Raw genomic sequence first — 16,719 nt, 5'->3', positions numbered from 1 at the left:
ATAAAAGCAAGCCGCGCCTAACCAATCGAGCAGCTCATCAATCCGAGGTATCGGGTGCGCATCAAATTCGGGGCTCGCTGGTCCCCGAATATGCCACCATATGGTCCTCAGCCAGCTGGAATGCCTCGTCCAGCGATGCCGGGCGTTGGTACTGAACCCATTCTGCCATCCCTTTCTGTAGTCGGTTGATCAACTGCTCCAGTACCACCAGGTCAACTACTGCCACGGCATCACGTTCAGTTGCCAGCAGCCACCGCTGGCAGGAGTCATGGAGCTATTGGACAAAGGCAAACGGGCGGACGAGCTCACCAAGCATCAGCGAGTGGAAGCACATGCGGTGCTGCTCTGCAGCCGACCCGTTGCAAGTTGGCTCGCTTCAAGTCCTGATACCCCAGGAGGTTGGCGATGGGTAGTTGTTGGGCTGCCAGTTGCACTTCTCCCAACAGCAGCAGCAGCAGCAGGTGGACCACCCACTGGGACCCTGGCCTTCCCGCTGCACACTCAAACAGCTCCAAGAATGCCTCCGGGTCATCCTCTGGTCCCAACTTGGTGAGTGTGAAGTGGGTCATAGAGGGGACGGCTGCCGAGGTCGCAGTGGTGGAATTCCCCTGGGGTATCAAGCTCCGTAGCACCTGCCAGTCCTCTGCTTGAGCTTGAAGGACGATCCGGAATCGCTGTTCCTGGCGCAGCTCAAGCAGAGCCTGATGTTGTGTTTGGTGGATGCTAGCGAAGGTCTTGATTAGATCGGCGAAGAGCGAGGACTCCATGTCGGCGTATCTTCCTCCAAATTCCCGGGTTTCGGCACCACTGCGATAAGTCTCTAGCTTTCATTGTTAAAGAGGAAGCGGGAGCCAGGTAAACATCCAATGTAAGTCTTTTAATTAATACACTTTTCAGTTTAACACACTGTTTGCTTTTCAGCAACACACATAAGACTCTTTTGTGTGTCTCTCCTCTGGCGGTTTGGGCTGCCCTTTTAAACCCCTCCAGCTCTCAATACAACACAAAACAACTGTTAGAGGTGATTTCCCACAGGTGTCAATCCTTACCTTTCTTCCTCTCCCGACCTTGCTCTCCACAGACGTCGCTCGGCCACGCCCCGTCACCACAATGAGGAATTCAGGCAGATCAGTGGCTGCTAGTCTTAAACCTGGACTCGAACACAAATTCCAACCCCCTCAAAGACATACCCCCCTACTCAACCTAGAAAGCAAGACAAAAGTCAAGTAAAATGAGAAAGAGAAAGAGAGAGAAGGAAATTCCTGGAATAGCTCAGAGGTAGAGGGCCGCTTTTCTAACCACTCCTGTTGCAGCGTTTCCATGCAACGTATGTGCTGAGTCAAAAGCAGGGGCTTCCTTATCAGCGAGCAAACTAATTAACCCACCATTATACACAGAGACACACACACACACACAGATACGTGCTGCTGACCCTGAACTCATGTATGAAAACACAAATGGAGGCCCCTCATATTTTTCCTGGCCCTCATTTTGTTTTGTATATCTGCAGCACACAGGAAAAAAGTCGAGGATTCAGCCAAGGCCTGACCCAACTCCCCTCCCCCAGCCTCCGCTCCTGTTCTCACTCTGCCCTCCAAAAACCCCTCTCTCTCTGTCTTTCATTTCCTTCCTGTATTCTCCACTCCCCTGCTACTCCCTGCATACAGTCACACTTTATATTAGGTGTCTTTAACCTCTATGTACTTGCATTAAAGGGTAGAGCACTTGATACTATGAACTTATTGTCTACATACATAATATTCTGCACAACTATCACAAGAATCGTATGTGCTGATACAATGGCAATATATATATATATATATATATATATATATATATATATATATATATACAGTATATAGTATATACACAGTACACATATATGCAATTACATACTCTATATTACTATACAGTATATAAACTATAATTACATTATATAATGATTACATAAAATTAATTATAATTACACACACACACACATATACACTCACCGAGCACTTTATTAGGAACCTGTACACCTACTTGTTCATTTGGGGTAAGAATCACAAGGTAACTGGCGATATGATTAATTATCAATATTTAAGTAACGATACAATATTATTGGGATTCTTTATTTTTGGTGTATTGTGATTCAAAACTACTATATATTGCAATATTTCACTCAATGTTTCACATTCGTCTTCATCGGACTTAAGAGAACTGTTTCCAAATCACCAAATGCATTGTTAAATTAATATAAAAGTGCAAATTACAAAACAAGGCCAGTTTATTTCCTAATATCTATGTACAATGCAAAGCCATAAGCATATAAGACCAAAATGGCACCCTATTTCTGTGGTTCGGTCAATGTAGCTAGTCTTTCTAAAAATAAATTATAGTATTTATGAATACAATAGTAACCAAAACACTTTAAAAACATTATTTATTGCAACACAGTTTCACTATACAAAAGTATAATTGATTTCACCTAAAAGGTTAGCCTATTTAATATGATACTAACATTTTTCTCAAAATACCTCAGTTAATGTTACTACTGTAAAATCTTTATCAATTTTAGTAAGGGAGGGTGATTACATGTAAAGCATGATAACTGCACCAATTCCTAGAACGATTTGGCAAAGATCATTTTTTTCCCCCATCACAATAATATTAATGTGGAAAAATGTAAATAATAATATTGTTATTTGGCATGCAAATATCGATACAATATCTCAAGGAAAAATATCACAATACTTTAACATATCGATATTTTTTCCCACCTCTATTATTTATGCGATTATCTAATCAGCCAATCATGTGGCAGCAGTGCAATGCATAAAATCACGCAGCTACGGGTCAGGGGGCGTATTACAGAAAGATCCCAACTTCAGAATCCTATCTTATCTGCTTGGTTACCATGGCAAGTTCGGTTAGGATCTCATTTAGTACAAAAGCTATTACAGAACAACATTTCCTAAGTGAATTATCTTATCTTAACTACAGATAAGAAAAGAGTAGTGAAAGATTTACAGTCACATTACATAATAGCTATACAAACCCAAATGTTTGATAGTGGAAACCCTTTTGGAAGACCCAGATGATGTGCTGTGCTTTGATGACAAAACACTAATATATAATTACAGACTCCAACAAAATATGATAATGCAGTTGTGGAGGTGGGGGCGTGGTCAAGCGCCAGCTTGTAAATGGAGAGTGAGACCAGAAGATGAAAGTGGTAAGGAGTTAAACCTGTGGGCAATGTTCTGTGTTGCAGTGAGAGATAAAAGGGAGCTGAGAGCCACAGAGGAGGAGAGGAGTGAGACACGCCTTTGTGTGTTAGTGTGTGTGAATTGCTGTATGCACTGAAAAGTGTTTATCAAAATAAATACAAGAGAATGTGGACTGATTACCTGGTTCGCGCTTCCTCATTTCCTTGATATATGAAGAGCGTGATACAGTGGTGCCGAAACCTGGGAACCGAGGAAGAAGCGCCGTCATGGAGTCCTCACCATTAGCCGAAGTCATCAAGACTCTTGCCGGCATCCACCAGATGCAAAATCAAGCCCTTCTGGACCTACGTGCGGAGCTGGAACAGCGTTTCTAAGTCCTGCTCCAAGGCAAGGCGGAAGACCGACAGGTATTACAGAGCCTGATGGCCCAGGGGAAAACTCCAGCAGCGACCCCGGCCACAGCCATGGCCATGCCCCACATCATGCTCACTAAGATGGGGCCGCAAGATGAACCAGAGGCCTTCATTGAGCTCTTTGAGTGGGCAGCTGAAGCGTGGGGCTGGCCCAACACCCAGTGGGCAGCCCAACTGCTGCCCTTGTTGTCCAGGGAAGCACAGCTCGCGGCCCAGCAACTTCCGGTTGCGAACATCATGGAGTATGTGGACTTAAAAAAGGCCATCTTGCAGCGGGTCGGCCGCAACCCTGAACAACATCGGTAACGCTTCCACACGCTGCAGTACAGCGAATTCGGTTGCCTGTTCGCTTCACCCAACATTTCCATGATGCCTGTCAAAGGTGGATACTGGAGAAGTTCGTCACCAGATTACTGAAAGGAACGGCTGAGTGGGTCCAGTGCCACCAATTCATCTGGCTGAGGACCATTTGGTGGCATATCCGGGGGCAGACGAGCCCCCTTCTCTCCCTATCTCTCCTGTCTCCTCTCGTCCTGCCCCCTCCTCTTCCCCTTTCCCTGTACCTGCACCACAGAAACAGGGCTGCGTCCCTCCAAAACAATCACTCCATTCTCAGGATTTCCCTAACCCCCCGGCTCCCTCTCTCTCTCTCTCCTTCCCCACATGTTGGTGACTCTGCTGCCAGAGGTGTGGTGGGCCAGTCTGGCCTGGGCCAGTCTGCTGGCGCTGTGGGGAACCCGGACACTTTCAGGACCAATGCCAGGCGATGGAGGTGGGGGTGTTGGCTCGGGTCCCTGATGTGCCACAGGCTGCCCCTGATCGAGCAGGGATGTACAGGATACCAGTGAGTATTCAAGGGGGTACATACCAAGCATTGGTGGATTCAGACCCACCAATGCTTGGTTCAAGACGAGGCTTTGGATACAGCACGGAAGGTGAGTTGTGTACATGGGGATGTGAATGAACACCCTTTATTGACTGTCAATTCAATTCCAGGGACAAAAGCATAGTATTGAGGCTGAGGTTAGTCCCCGCCTCACAAATCCATTAATTTTGGCGACCAATTGGCTGGCGTTACAAACTTTTTTGAAGGGAATGTGTGTGGATTGGTCCTGCAACAGAGCAATATGGTGTGAGATTTGCGACACGTTGGCTGGGGAGGCATTGCCAGGGCCGTCCGCATCAGGATAACACAAGGGAGGTGGAGAGCTCGACTCTTCCCCCCCTTAGAGGGATACCCCAAGTGAGAGTAATCGATGGGCAACCACTTCAGCCTGCAGTTGCCCTCTCATACCAATATTTTACAATTATAAAAGACCAGTTGTATCGAGTGACGCAGGACCCTCAGACGAAGGAAGATACAACCCAGTTGTTAGTGCAAAAGAGCCACCAGTAAATGTTATTCCAAGCGACTCATCATAATCCAATGGCAGGCCACTTAGGACAAGAGAAAACACTAAACTGTCTCATGGCCCATTTCTACTGGCCGGGCATTCGCAGGGATGATCGTGGGTGGTATGCGACGTGCCGCGAATGTCAACTGGTGAATCCACCGGCCAACCCAAAAGCACCAATGCGCCCTCTACCGCTGATTGGGGTCCCCTTCGAAAGAATTAGGATGGACCTCATCGGGCCATTAGAACGGTCAGCATGCGGGCATTGCTTTGCGTTAGTCCTGGTGGATTACGAAACGCGATATCCAGAAGCAGTGCTTCTTCACAACATCTCAGCTCAATGTGTTGCAGAGGCACTCTTCAAAATTATCTCCTGAGTGGGGATCCCAAAAAAGATAACACTTTACACGAACTTTACGAATTACTGGGGATTAATTCGATTCGGACCAGTGTGTACCATCCTAAAACAGATGGCAGGTCGAATTATTTAATCAAACCCTTAAGAACATGATTTGAAAGTTTGTTCACGATGATGCTCGGAATTGGGATAAGTGGCTCGAGCTCCTATTATTTGCAGTTTGAGAGGTACCTCAAGCCTCCATGGGATTCTCCCTATTTGAATTATTGTATGGATGTCAGCCGCATGCCGTGTTGGAAGTTCTAAAGGAAAATTGGGAGGAGGGACCTTCACAGACTAAAAATTAAATTCAGTATGTTCTTGACATGAGAGCAAAACTCCACACACTAGGGCGATTATCACAGGAGTATTTGCTACAGGCTCAAGAACATTACTCCCGAATGTATAATAGGGGTACTCGGCTGCAGGAGTTTGCACCGGGAGATAAAGTACTTGTATTGCTACCCACATTGTGCTCCAAATTACTCACCAAGTGGCAAGGGCCCTTTGTGGTCACACAGCGAGTTGGGGACATCGCCTATGAGGTCGAACGAACAGATATAGGTGGAGCACGCCAGGTATACCACTTCAATCTCTTAAAACATTGGAGAGAGGTGGCACCCATGGCTTTGGCAACGGTGATTCCGGAGAGAGAGGAGTTAGGACCGGAAGTGAATTTAAAAACCCAAAATCAAGTCACCTGTGGAGACCACCTCTCACCGTCCCAAATTACAGAGGTGGTCAAGATGTTACAGCAGTCATCAAAACTTTTATTTCTGCAGCATACACATTAAAAGTGTGTCAATTTAATTCTCCATTGTCATCTATCTAAAGTTTAAATCACAGCAGCAATATGCGCATTGTTGGTTGCTTGGTAACAGACATGAGAGTTGATTATCGAACTGGATGGCATAGATTATGATTTCCTAACTAGAGCTAAGATACGATTTTGTAAGATAAGATATGAATCCTAAATCAAGTTAAGATTTGCTTCTGTAAAATGATTTTGTGAAAAATCCTAACTTAACTGATCAGATCTTAAGTTAAGACTTAAGACAGGAAGTTTTCTGTAATACACCTCCAGGAGCTTCAGTTAATGTTCACATCAACCATCAGAATGGGGAAAAATGTGATCTCAGTGATTTGGACCGTAGCATGATTGTTGGTGCCAGATGGGCAGGTTTGAGTATTTCTGTAACTGCTGATCTCCTGGGATTTTCACACAAAACAGTCTCTAGAGTTTACTCAGAATGGTGCCAAAAAAAAAAAAACATCCAGTGAGCAGCAGTTCTGTGAACGAAAACACCTTGTTGATGAGAGAGGTCAACAGAGAATGGCCAGACTGGTTCGAGATGACAGAAATGCTACAATATTTCAGATAACCTCTGTACAATTATAGTGAGCAGAATAGCATCTCAGAATGCACAACACGTTGAACCTTGAGGCGGAGGGGCTACAACAGTAGAAGACCACATTGGGCACTTTATTAGGATCATAGTGTTCCTAATAAAGTGCTTGGTGAGTTTATTTATATACTTAAAATATATGCATCCTATTTTAGAATTATAATACATACCATCACAATAGTATATATTTACACTGCAAATTAAGATTTGAAGTACTAACTGTACTAAGAAGAGCATATTTCCATATCTAATTACATGCAGTTGCTTTAAATGTAAGTACAGTGTAACTACACATATGTACATTGTAATGAACTGTACGGTGAGTACATGAAGTGGTACCATGAGTTAAACCTTGAGTAACTGTACAGAAATGTAAAAATGCTATGTACAACAACACAGAAAGGGTTGTAAATGTTTCCAAGGTTTCAAAGAACTTCATAATTAAGTTGATTTGTTTATTTTGTGGAAACAAGCCCTATGAAATAAATGCACTAATCTGAGGTCTTTAAATATGACGGTTAATGAAGAATGGCTAAAGAACAGGTTTCCCACGCTTGGTGTGTCTAGACACCAACATGTACCTTGTGTCTAACCAGACTTGTCCTGACAGGCTGATCTACGAACCTGATAAACAATATAAGAACCTAAAGAGTTTTTTTTTTTTTACGTTTTTTTTTACAGCCATTATATATCCCTGATGTCACAGAAATAAACAAACATGAAAGAAGGAGCGAAGGGAGGAGGGAGTGTGTGCAAGTGTGTGTGCGTTTGTGCATGCGGCCAAATAGGGCCTCAGGAGACAAATGACTGAGATCTTTTGATTGAGATTGTGACCTTACATATGATTCCTTGAACCTTTGACTGATCAAAGCAATCAATCAATATTAATATAATTACAGAATATACAGGAGACTAAATTGTCCTCATGCTTTCAATGGCCAACGACTGAAGACTGACAGCCAAAGACAACAAAGGTGTGAGGAAAATTGAGCTGTGAGAAGATTTAACAGTAAAATCAATGATTCTCAGCAAACACTTGCTTCTTTGCATTCAGCTGTTGATCCAACTGTTTTGATACTCTCTCATGTAAAAATCTGTCTTGTTTTACAAAGAAAAATGCCTCCATTGCCTCTGTTTGGATGTGATTCAACAATTGTCCACAGCATTCCTGGAATACATCAATCAACATATGACCGGAACAATCTACTAATATTCTTTAGCTATCTAAGTAAAGTTACTGAATTTAAAGTTAATGTGTTTCAATTATGAGAGGTCTGTCTTCTGGTTCCTGGCCATAGCAGTTTTTTGCCTCACAGGGAGGTTGGGTGGGTGCGACACACTTTCCTGCTGTGTCAGTGTTATAGCTAAAAACCAAGAGAAGACCACCATTATCAGATCCTGTAAGCTCCCCTCCCCCATCCAACCACATCAACCACCATTTCAGGTTTTAAAGGGCCAGGTGGTCTTATTAGATCTCGCTGCTTTGTTTTAATGGCACAGAGATATATAAAGACCTTATTTAACCTGGTCAAACTAAGAAAAGTGATAACAATGCAAAATAACTATGTAAAGAGTAGGTATGTGCACAAGTAATGGAGTACTCAGTTTGCACCAGCTACTCACAAACTAATTTTCCTTTGAGCAGTGCTGAATTGCACTGTTTCCAATTTAAATCTCTCATCAAATCTCACAGTCACAATTGAGTCCACTGGGGGACGCTGTGGATACGTGTTGTTGAGGTGTTGAATGAGTGAAGATATGTCATGGCGTCTGTGCTTTTAAAGCAAAGCCAAATTATATTAAGGCAATACTTCTAATATTTTGATCCTTATTGAATTCTACTTCATTGGTATTCTGTTCTTCTTGGAGTCATGCAAACCAACAGACGAGGATCTGCTTTTATGGTGGAAAGATATGAGGAACTCGGAAGCTTATCAGACCAGTATGTGTGTATGTTGCTTAATCTCTTAACACAGACAGAGCGCATTTTATAAAAAGCTAACTTTCACCACTTGTTTTTCTGAGTAATAACATGTGAAATGATAAAAATGTGATAGCCTTCAGGGCTCGACATTAAGCATTGTCATGTGCTTGTCCTCTGGACAAGTAAATTGGTCATTCACTTGTCTGAGTAAAAAAGTTACTTGTCCAGAGAGAAGAAAGGACATTTAAGTTACATGTTCAAGTTTATGTTGTATATTTTTCTAAAATTATTACGGATGCCCAACCTAATAGTGTACCTATGCAATCAACTCAATTCTCTGCAACAGAAATGTAAACTTCACTGGGTAGGGGAGGAGACTATTGTCATGATATAATTATTTTATGTCACGTATGGTAGTCAAATAAGGGAAAACCTCAATCGCCATCATTTACAGCAGGGATGCTCACACTTCTATCGAATGAGATCTACTTTTTCTTCGTGTTATTGCAGCAAGATCTACCATGTACAATAAAGTCTATACATTATCACAATACCAAAATTTCAGTAGTCGGTAGTGAAATTTGACGATTCTCAATACCAGCTTCAAAACCACAACAAATAATAACTAACTAATATGTTAATCGTGGAAGAATGGTTTCAAGTTCTTAAGTAATTATTCAAGACTAGTAAACAGTCAGTAATAAAATAACAATAAAAAACAGCAATGAACAGAAATACATTAAAAATAATAGAACAAAAAATACAAATTAAGAAAATTCAGTGCTTTTTTACAGCTTTAAAAGTTTTTAACAGCAGTAGGCTATGAAGTATTCAAGTAAACATTAAGAATGAAATGCAACATAAAACTACTACTGGTCTTTACTGTATGATTATAATACATTAATACTTTTTAAAGCTACTAAAGTTATTCAGTCAAGAGCAGTGAGTGTTTTTTCATTTTCTTGTTTTGTTTGTTTGATTATTATAATGACACACTAGACGGCAGCAGGTGTATTAGCTTACATTTATACTTTTTTCTTCGCTGTTTACATTCACTTTAGACATCACTCTCTGTGTTTACATGAATACCTCACTAAGACGGGCATTTTGGCAGAATTGTAAAATGTATTTGACCATTCAGGTGCGCATTAGCGCGAGCATTTTCAGAACACGCGCGCATGTTCAGCACACACACATACGCCGCCTGTCAATCAAACAAGGCGCAACTGTTACTAGATCACTTGCGAATTATAAAATTATGTGCTCTGGATTACTTTCAACATCAGAATAAGAATATGAACTTTCTAATAAGTGACACAGGCCTAGGCTATCACAAATATAGCAGTTTCTTTTTGTTTTTTTTATTGATGTTTTAATCAGTCTGCTTGTCCGGTCGGGCAACTAAAATTCCCTTTCACTTGCCCCTTAAAAAATCTACTTGTCCCGGACAAGCGGATGTCAAACCCTGGCCTTTATGTAGACTCAGAGTTTATGTATGTGCATTACCCTCACGCCGTCAGTATTGGTATTTTATGGAAGCCCCTGGTGAGTGCAAATGTTTTTTACTGTTGTTTTCCAATCTTTTTTGTTTTCCATTTTATTCATTTGTTTATTCGTTTGCTCATTCATTTTTTCCCAAAAGAAAAGCATAGTTTGTTGAAGTTATCTGATTTTGAAACCATTCTTGGTAACGTTTTATGGAATAAAACAAAAACATAAATTTCACATACGTTTCATACTTGTTCCCTAACAGTCACTCACTCGACGTTGTGTCGAAGTAGTGACACTAGGGATCACTCTTGGGAGCCCCAAACACCTCTGATCTTTGAAAAAAGGCCAATGGGAATTGGCAAGTGGAATTTGCATGCCACTCCCCTGGACATACAGGTATAAAAGGAGCTGGTATGCAACCGCTCATTGAGATTTTCTCTTCGGAGCCGAGCAGTTCCATTCACTGAATTCTCCGCGATTCTCATTCACCTCCTCTACTGGATTCTATGGCGCATTTCAGCGGCTTCTCCCCCTCTGCACCGGTGCAGTGCAGAGAACGCCGCTGGGTGCTTCGGCAGAAATAACTAAAACAAAAAGAGTATATTCTAAAAGAGCATATTTTCTTCTAAAAGAGCGGCACACACGGAACGTCTTTTTAAAGATGCCTTTCCGTTTGTGTGTTATTCCTGGTTGCGGTCGCTATCTCTCGGCTTATGATGGCCACGATCGCTGTCTTATGTGTCTGGGCGCTGCCCACGTGGAGACATCGTACGTGGATGGGTCTTGTCCTCACTGCGAGGACATGACCATGGCAACGTTGCGGTCGTGGCTTGTCTTCGTGAGAAGCAAGCCACCCCAGCGGCTCCTCACTTCGGTCCTTCTACCTACAGGTATGAGGCCACGGCGGTTAGCACTGGGGACGATTTGGGGACCTCAATGGGAGCACCTCCGCCGGGTATACCCCCACGGACCTCCCATTCCTCAGCACGCTTGCTTGCCCCGGTCGGGCTCTCGGATGAGACTGCTGGCTCGTCTCAGGGCGAGTTCGACCTCTTATTCGGAGCTTGGGAAGACGATGAGCTCTCAAGCGCAGCATCGGAGAGCGGGCTCGTTCAGTCCGATGCAGAGGCTTCGGCTGGGCTTCCTCCCTCGGGTACGGTCGCCCAGTAGCAGGCCGACGCAGAGCTGGCCGACATGCTTGCCCAGGCAGCCGCGAGCGTCGGGTTAGAGTGGAACCCTCCACTCTCCCCTGAACCCTCGCGGTTCGATGATTGGTTCCTCGGCTTGGAGCGCAGCTTACAGCCGCGCCCAGCCCCGGTTCCTTTCTTCCTGTAGGTGCATGAGGAGCTTCACTATCCTTGATGGTGGGGCAGCCAGGGACTATTCGGGGATCCCCCAGGTGGATAAGGTGCTCGCGGTGCACTTGTGCCACCTCCTGGCATGGGCGCCCGAAGCTCCCGTCCAGGGCCTGTAGGTTCACGTCATCTCTGACGGCTAAGGCCTACGGCGCCGCTGGACAAGCCGCCTCTGCCCTGCATGCCATGGCTCGGTTTTATCTCGACACAGACCCTTCCTGCGGTTTGCTTTCGAGGGCCGGGCATACCAGTACAAGGTCCTCCCCTTCGGCCTGTCCTTGTACCCTCGGATCTTCACGAAGGTCACAGAGGCAGCACTTGCCCCGCTAAGGGAAGTGGGCATTTGCATCCTCAACTATCTCGACGACTGGCTAATCCTAGCTCACTCTCGGGATGTGTTGTGTGCGCACAGGGACCTTGTGCTCACACACCTCAGCCAGCTGGGGCTTCGGGTCAACTGGGAAGAGAGCAAGCTTTTCCCGGTTCAGAGCATCTCTTTTCTCAGCTTGGAGTTGGACTCCGTCTCGATGATGGTGTGCCTCACGGACGAGCGCGCACAGTCGGTGCTGAACTGGATCTGAAGGCATTCAGATGGAAGACATCGGTCCCACTGAAACTTTTTCAGAGGCTCCTGGGGCATATAACATCCTCGCGTGGTCGTCACGCCAATCTGTTGCCGCCTCTTCAGCCCTTGGACCGACCTAATATTTCTATGGGCAGGGGTTCCCCTAGAACAGGTCTCCAGGCGCATCGTGGTTACGACGGATGCCTCCAAGACGTGCTGGGGCGCCGTATGCAACGGGCACGCAGCCGCTGGCTCCTGGACTGGCTCGTGGCTACGTTGGCACATCAACTGCCTCGAGTTGTTGGCAGTACTGCTTGCCCTGCGGAGGCTTCGGCCATTGATCCAGGGCAAGCATGTGTTGGTTCAGACAGACAACACAGCAACAGTGGCATACATCAACTGCCAAGGCGGCCTACGCTCCTGTTGCATGTCACAACTCGCCCGCCGTCTCCTCCTCTGGAGATCCAGCTGATTTGGAGTCGATTCGGTCGAGCACAGGTAGACCTGTTTGCTTCCCGGGAGTCCTCCCACTGCCCGCTTTGGTACGCCCTGACCGAGGCACCCCTTGATACAGACGCGCTGGCACACAGCAGGCCCCCAGGATTACGCAAATATGCGTTTCCCCCAGTGAGCCTACTTGCACAGACCCTGTGCAAGGTCAGGGAGGACGAGGAGCAGGTCATCCTGGTAGCACCCTACTGGCCCACCCAGACGTGGTAATCTGACCTCACGCTCCTAGCGACAGCCCCCCCCGGCGAATTCCCCTGAGGAAGGACCTTCTTTCTCAGGGACGGGGCACCATCTGGCACCCGTGACCAGACCTCTGGAATCTCCATGTCTGGCCACTGGATGATGCGGGATACCTAAGTGGCCTACCACCCGCGGTGGTAGACACGATCACTCAGGCTAGGGCTTCCTCTATGAGGCGCCTGTATGCCTTGAAGTGGTGTCTGTTCGCTAAATGGTGTTCTTCCCCCAGAGATGCGCAGTCGGATCGGTGCTTTCCTTCCTGCAGGAGAGGTTGGAGGGGCGGCTGTCCCCCTCCACCTTGAAGGTGTATGTAGCCACCATTTCGGCACATCACAATAAAGAGGATTGTAAGTATTTGGGGAAGCACAACTTGATCATCAGGTTCCTGAGAGGCGCTAGGAGGTTGAACCCCCCCAGACCGCACCTCATTCTCTCATGGGATCTCTCTGTAGTCCTTCGGGGACTACGGGGAGCTTCCTTCGTGCTGTTGGAGTCAGCTGAGCTAAAGGCACTCTCTCTGAAGACTGCCCTCCTGACTGCGCTCACTTCCATCAAGAGGGTAGGGGACCTGCAGGCGTTCTCTGTCAGCGAAACGTGCCTGGAGTTCGGCCCGGGCTACTCTCACGTGATCCTGAGACCCTGACCGGGCTATGTGCCCAAGGTTCCCATGACCCCATTTAGGGATCAGGTGGTGAACCTGCAAGCGCTGCCCCAGCCTTGGCGTTGCTGTGTCCAGTACGCGCTTTACGCATCTATTTGGATTACACGCAGAGCTTTAGAAACTCAGAGCAGCTCTTTGTCTGCTTTGGTGGACAGCGGAAAGGAAGTGCTGTCTCCAAACAGAGGATCGCCCATTGGGTCATTGATGCCATCATGATGACATTTCACGCTCAGCACGTACCGCCCCCCGCGGGGCTACGAGCCCATTTTACCAGGGGTGTGGCGTCCTCCTGGGCCCTGACCAATGGCGCCTCTCTAGCAGACCTCTGCAGAGCAGCGGGCTGGGCAACACCCAACACCTTTGCGAGGATCTACAATCTCCGGGTTGAGCCGGTTTCGTCCCGTGTTTTGTCAGGTACGAACAGGTTAGTTCAGGGAAAGCTGGCCGGGTGTACCGCTTGCGCATAGCACCTTTCCCTCCCTTGAGGTGAAGACGTGCACTGTTGACTCCCAGTAGTGTTCACAAAGTGGTGATCCCTGGATGAATTTCCTCCTTAGCCCTGTGACAGACGAGTTTGTGGAGAAACTCGCTGCTGGCCCAGTACATGTGCTAACTAAGCCCTGTACTGGGGTAGGTGCTCCACATATGCTGGTTCCCCATAGGTGACCCCATGTGATGTATATTTGCCGCTAAATCGTTTCCCTTTTGGTAAACTGCATCTTGCGGTCACTGTGTTTGTAGAGTTCCTCCCCTCTTGAGTAGGACCTACCATGGGACTTCTCCACATGACATACTTCCGACAAGACTCGGTAAGACCATGTGACGTAATTCCACTCAAAATACCCGGGCAGGGTGTGGTCTCCGCGGTGTCTTCCCCTTGGGAGTGACATCCCCCCGACGTAGACATTTATGGAGCCCCAGTCCGTTAACAAATTCCACTCTTTTTGGGGAGAAAAGAAAGGAAAAGAGGCCACGGCTGGGATAGCCTGTCCCTATTTTTTGGGCAGCCGACTTGTCCCCGAAGGACCGTTCGATGCCCATAAGAGCGTTGGGGGAGGTTACGTGACAGCCTGGTGCGCTGGCTACGAGGCACACAGCGGTCTGCCCGTCTCGCACCGCCAGTCCACGTAACACAGTTCAGATAGTTGTGGCGTTTTATATAGGGACCCCTAGTGTCACTACATCGACACAACGTTGAGTGAGTGACAGATAGGGAACGTCCTGGTTACTTTCGTAACCTCCGTTCCCTGATGGAGGGAATGAGACCTTGTGTCCCTCTTGCCACAACACTGAACTACCCGTTGAAATGGCCGGGACCTGGTCTCGGCTCCTCAGCACAAAACCTGAATGAGTGGTTGCATACCAGCTACTTTTATACCTGTATGCCCAAGGGAGTGGCATGCAGATTCCACTTGCCAATTCCCATTGGCCTTTTTTCAACAATCGGAGGTGTTTGGGGCTCCCAAGAGTGACCCCTAGTGTCACTACATCAACATAACATCTCGTTCCCTCCATCAGGGAACGGAGGTTACGAAAGTAACCAGGACGTTATTTTTAACGTGCATTATAACTTATGAGTAATTGAGTACTCATTTTTTATGGGTTAGAGTACTCGACTACAAAATTACTCGAAAATGCCCATCCCTTTAGCAAACAGTACAGTAAATTTCTAGATATGTTCAGGGGTGGACAATGTACAGTCTCCATACTGTTCTTGAGAGGTTCCTACTTTGAATTGTTATTCTATTGCCATTGCACTAAAGTTCAAGTTATGCAATCTGAGTGTCTGGTGTGGAGGGGACAGATGCTCATAGCACTGAACTACAAAATAAATCCTCACAGCTTACTCAACTTAATCCTGCCTAAGAACATGTACAGCATTTTAAAACTCTGTGATTTGGAGAGATTTGTATAAGACTGTTTTTTTGTTTTAAATAACAGAAGTTTTTCCATTTGTGACCTTCTAACTCATTCCTATTGTAGTCAAGTAACCACAATCCATAACAGAAGAGGCTATTACAATTATCTAAACAAAGAGCACTGATATATTCAAATATTCTATTAAGGTTACTGATCTCGTGGGAAATTGGTGACAGGAGGTCAGATTTTGTCTTAAGACAATTTACGTCTGTTCATATCGGTCATTTTTCAAATTTCTGAACAGCGCCACAGTAGCTGAAGTTGGAACTAGAGTTAAACACATGCGTATGTTTGCGCAACACACTTCGCAAGCACAAAACATGAGCAATCAGGGTCGATTTTAAAATTCTGCTTTATGTTTACAAGGCACTATCTGGTCTCCGCGCCCAAATACATCAGTGATTTTCTCGTCCCTTACTCCCCCACCAGAGCTCTCAAGTCTTCTCATCAACTTCTTTTGAGGGTTGCTCGTTGTCGCTATGGATCTAAGGGTGATCGTGCCTTCTCTGTGGTAGGTCCTAAACTCTGGAATAGTCTCCTTTACCATGTGAGGTCAGCTTCTTCAATAGCCATTTTTAAATCCTCTTTGAAAATGTATTTATATTCTTTAACATTTGAATAAGACTTTTTAATAGGTTAAATTAGGTAAATAATTGATGCCGTTTTTAATTGTATCTATTTATTTATTATTATTATTTATTTTTTGTATGTATATAATTCTGTCATTGTATATTTATTTGATTGATTTGTAAAGCACTTTGGGTCAACTTCTGTTGTTTTTAAATGTGCTTTATAAATAAAGGTTGACTTGATGTGTCATTCATTATCTGAATGAATAATTTGAGTTGTGATTTGATTTATATACTCCTATATAACATTACACTACTCAGAGATTAAAACATCGTTAAATTTTTTCTTTGCAAATGCAGATCACAAGTGAGAAATCAAAAGAGATGGATCAAAAGTGATTAAGAGATCAGTAGTGATGTCAAAGTCACATCGGGGCTGAATTTGGGGGCATGAAAATTCAGAACCAACACGCAGATTTCCCACATGACCATGCTAGAAAATTCGATCATTATAAATTCTAATTAAAAATATGTTTATTTCAGGCCAAGTAGGCACAGCTTCGCTAGTTATCCTGTAAGTCTATTTCTTCATTTGCTTCATATGTACTTTTACACTGACAACATTTACATGCACTTAAGAAAACAGTTTATTTGACGTTCTGAAA

General features: G+C 45.2%; 1 protein-coding gene across 4 annotated transcripts in view; it reads right to left on the bottom strand.

Annotated features, from left to right (window-relative positions):
- Positions 1–16,719, bottom strand: part of ssbp3a (single stranded DNA binding protein 3a) — a 47,795-nt gene that overhangs the window by 28,446 nt on the left and 2,630 nt on the right. The gene's annotated exons all lie outside the window — the stretch shown is intronic.

This window comes from Myxocyprinus asiaticus, chromosome 5, assembly GCF_019703515.2.
Source record: "Myxocyprinus asiaticus isolate MX2 ecotype Aquarium Trade chromosome 5, UBuf_Myxa_2, whole genome shotgun sequence".
NCBI lineage: Eukaryota > Metazoa > Chordata > Actinopteri > Cypriniformes > Catostomidae > Myxocyprinus > Myxocyprinus asiaticus.
The sequence above is the reverse complement of the archived record's forward strand: the minus strand, read 5'-3'. Positions and strand labels throughout refer to the sequence as shown.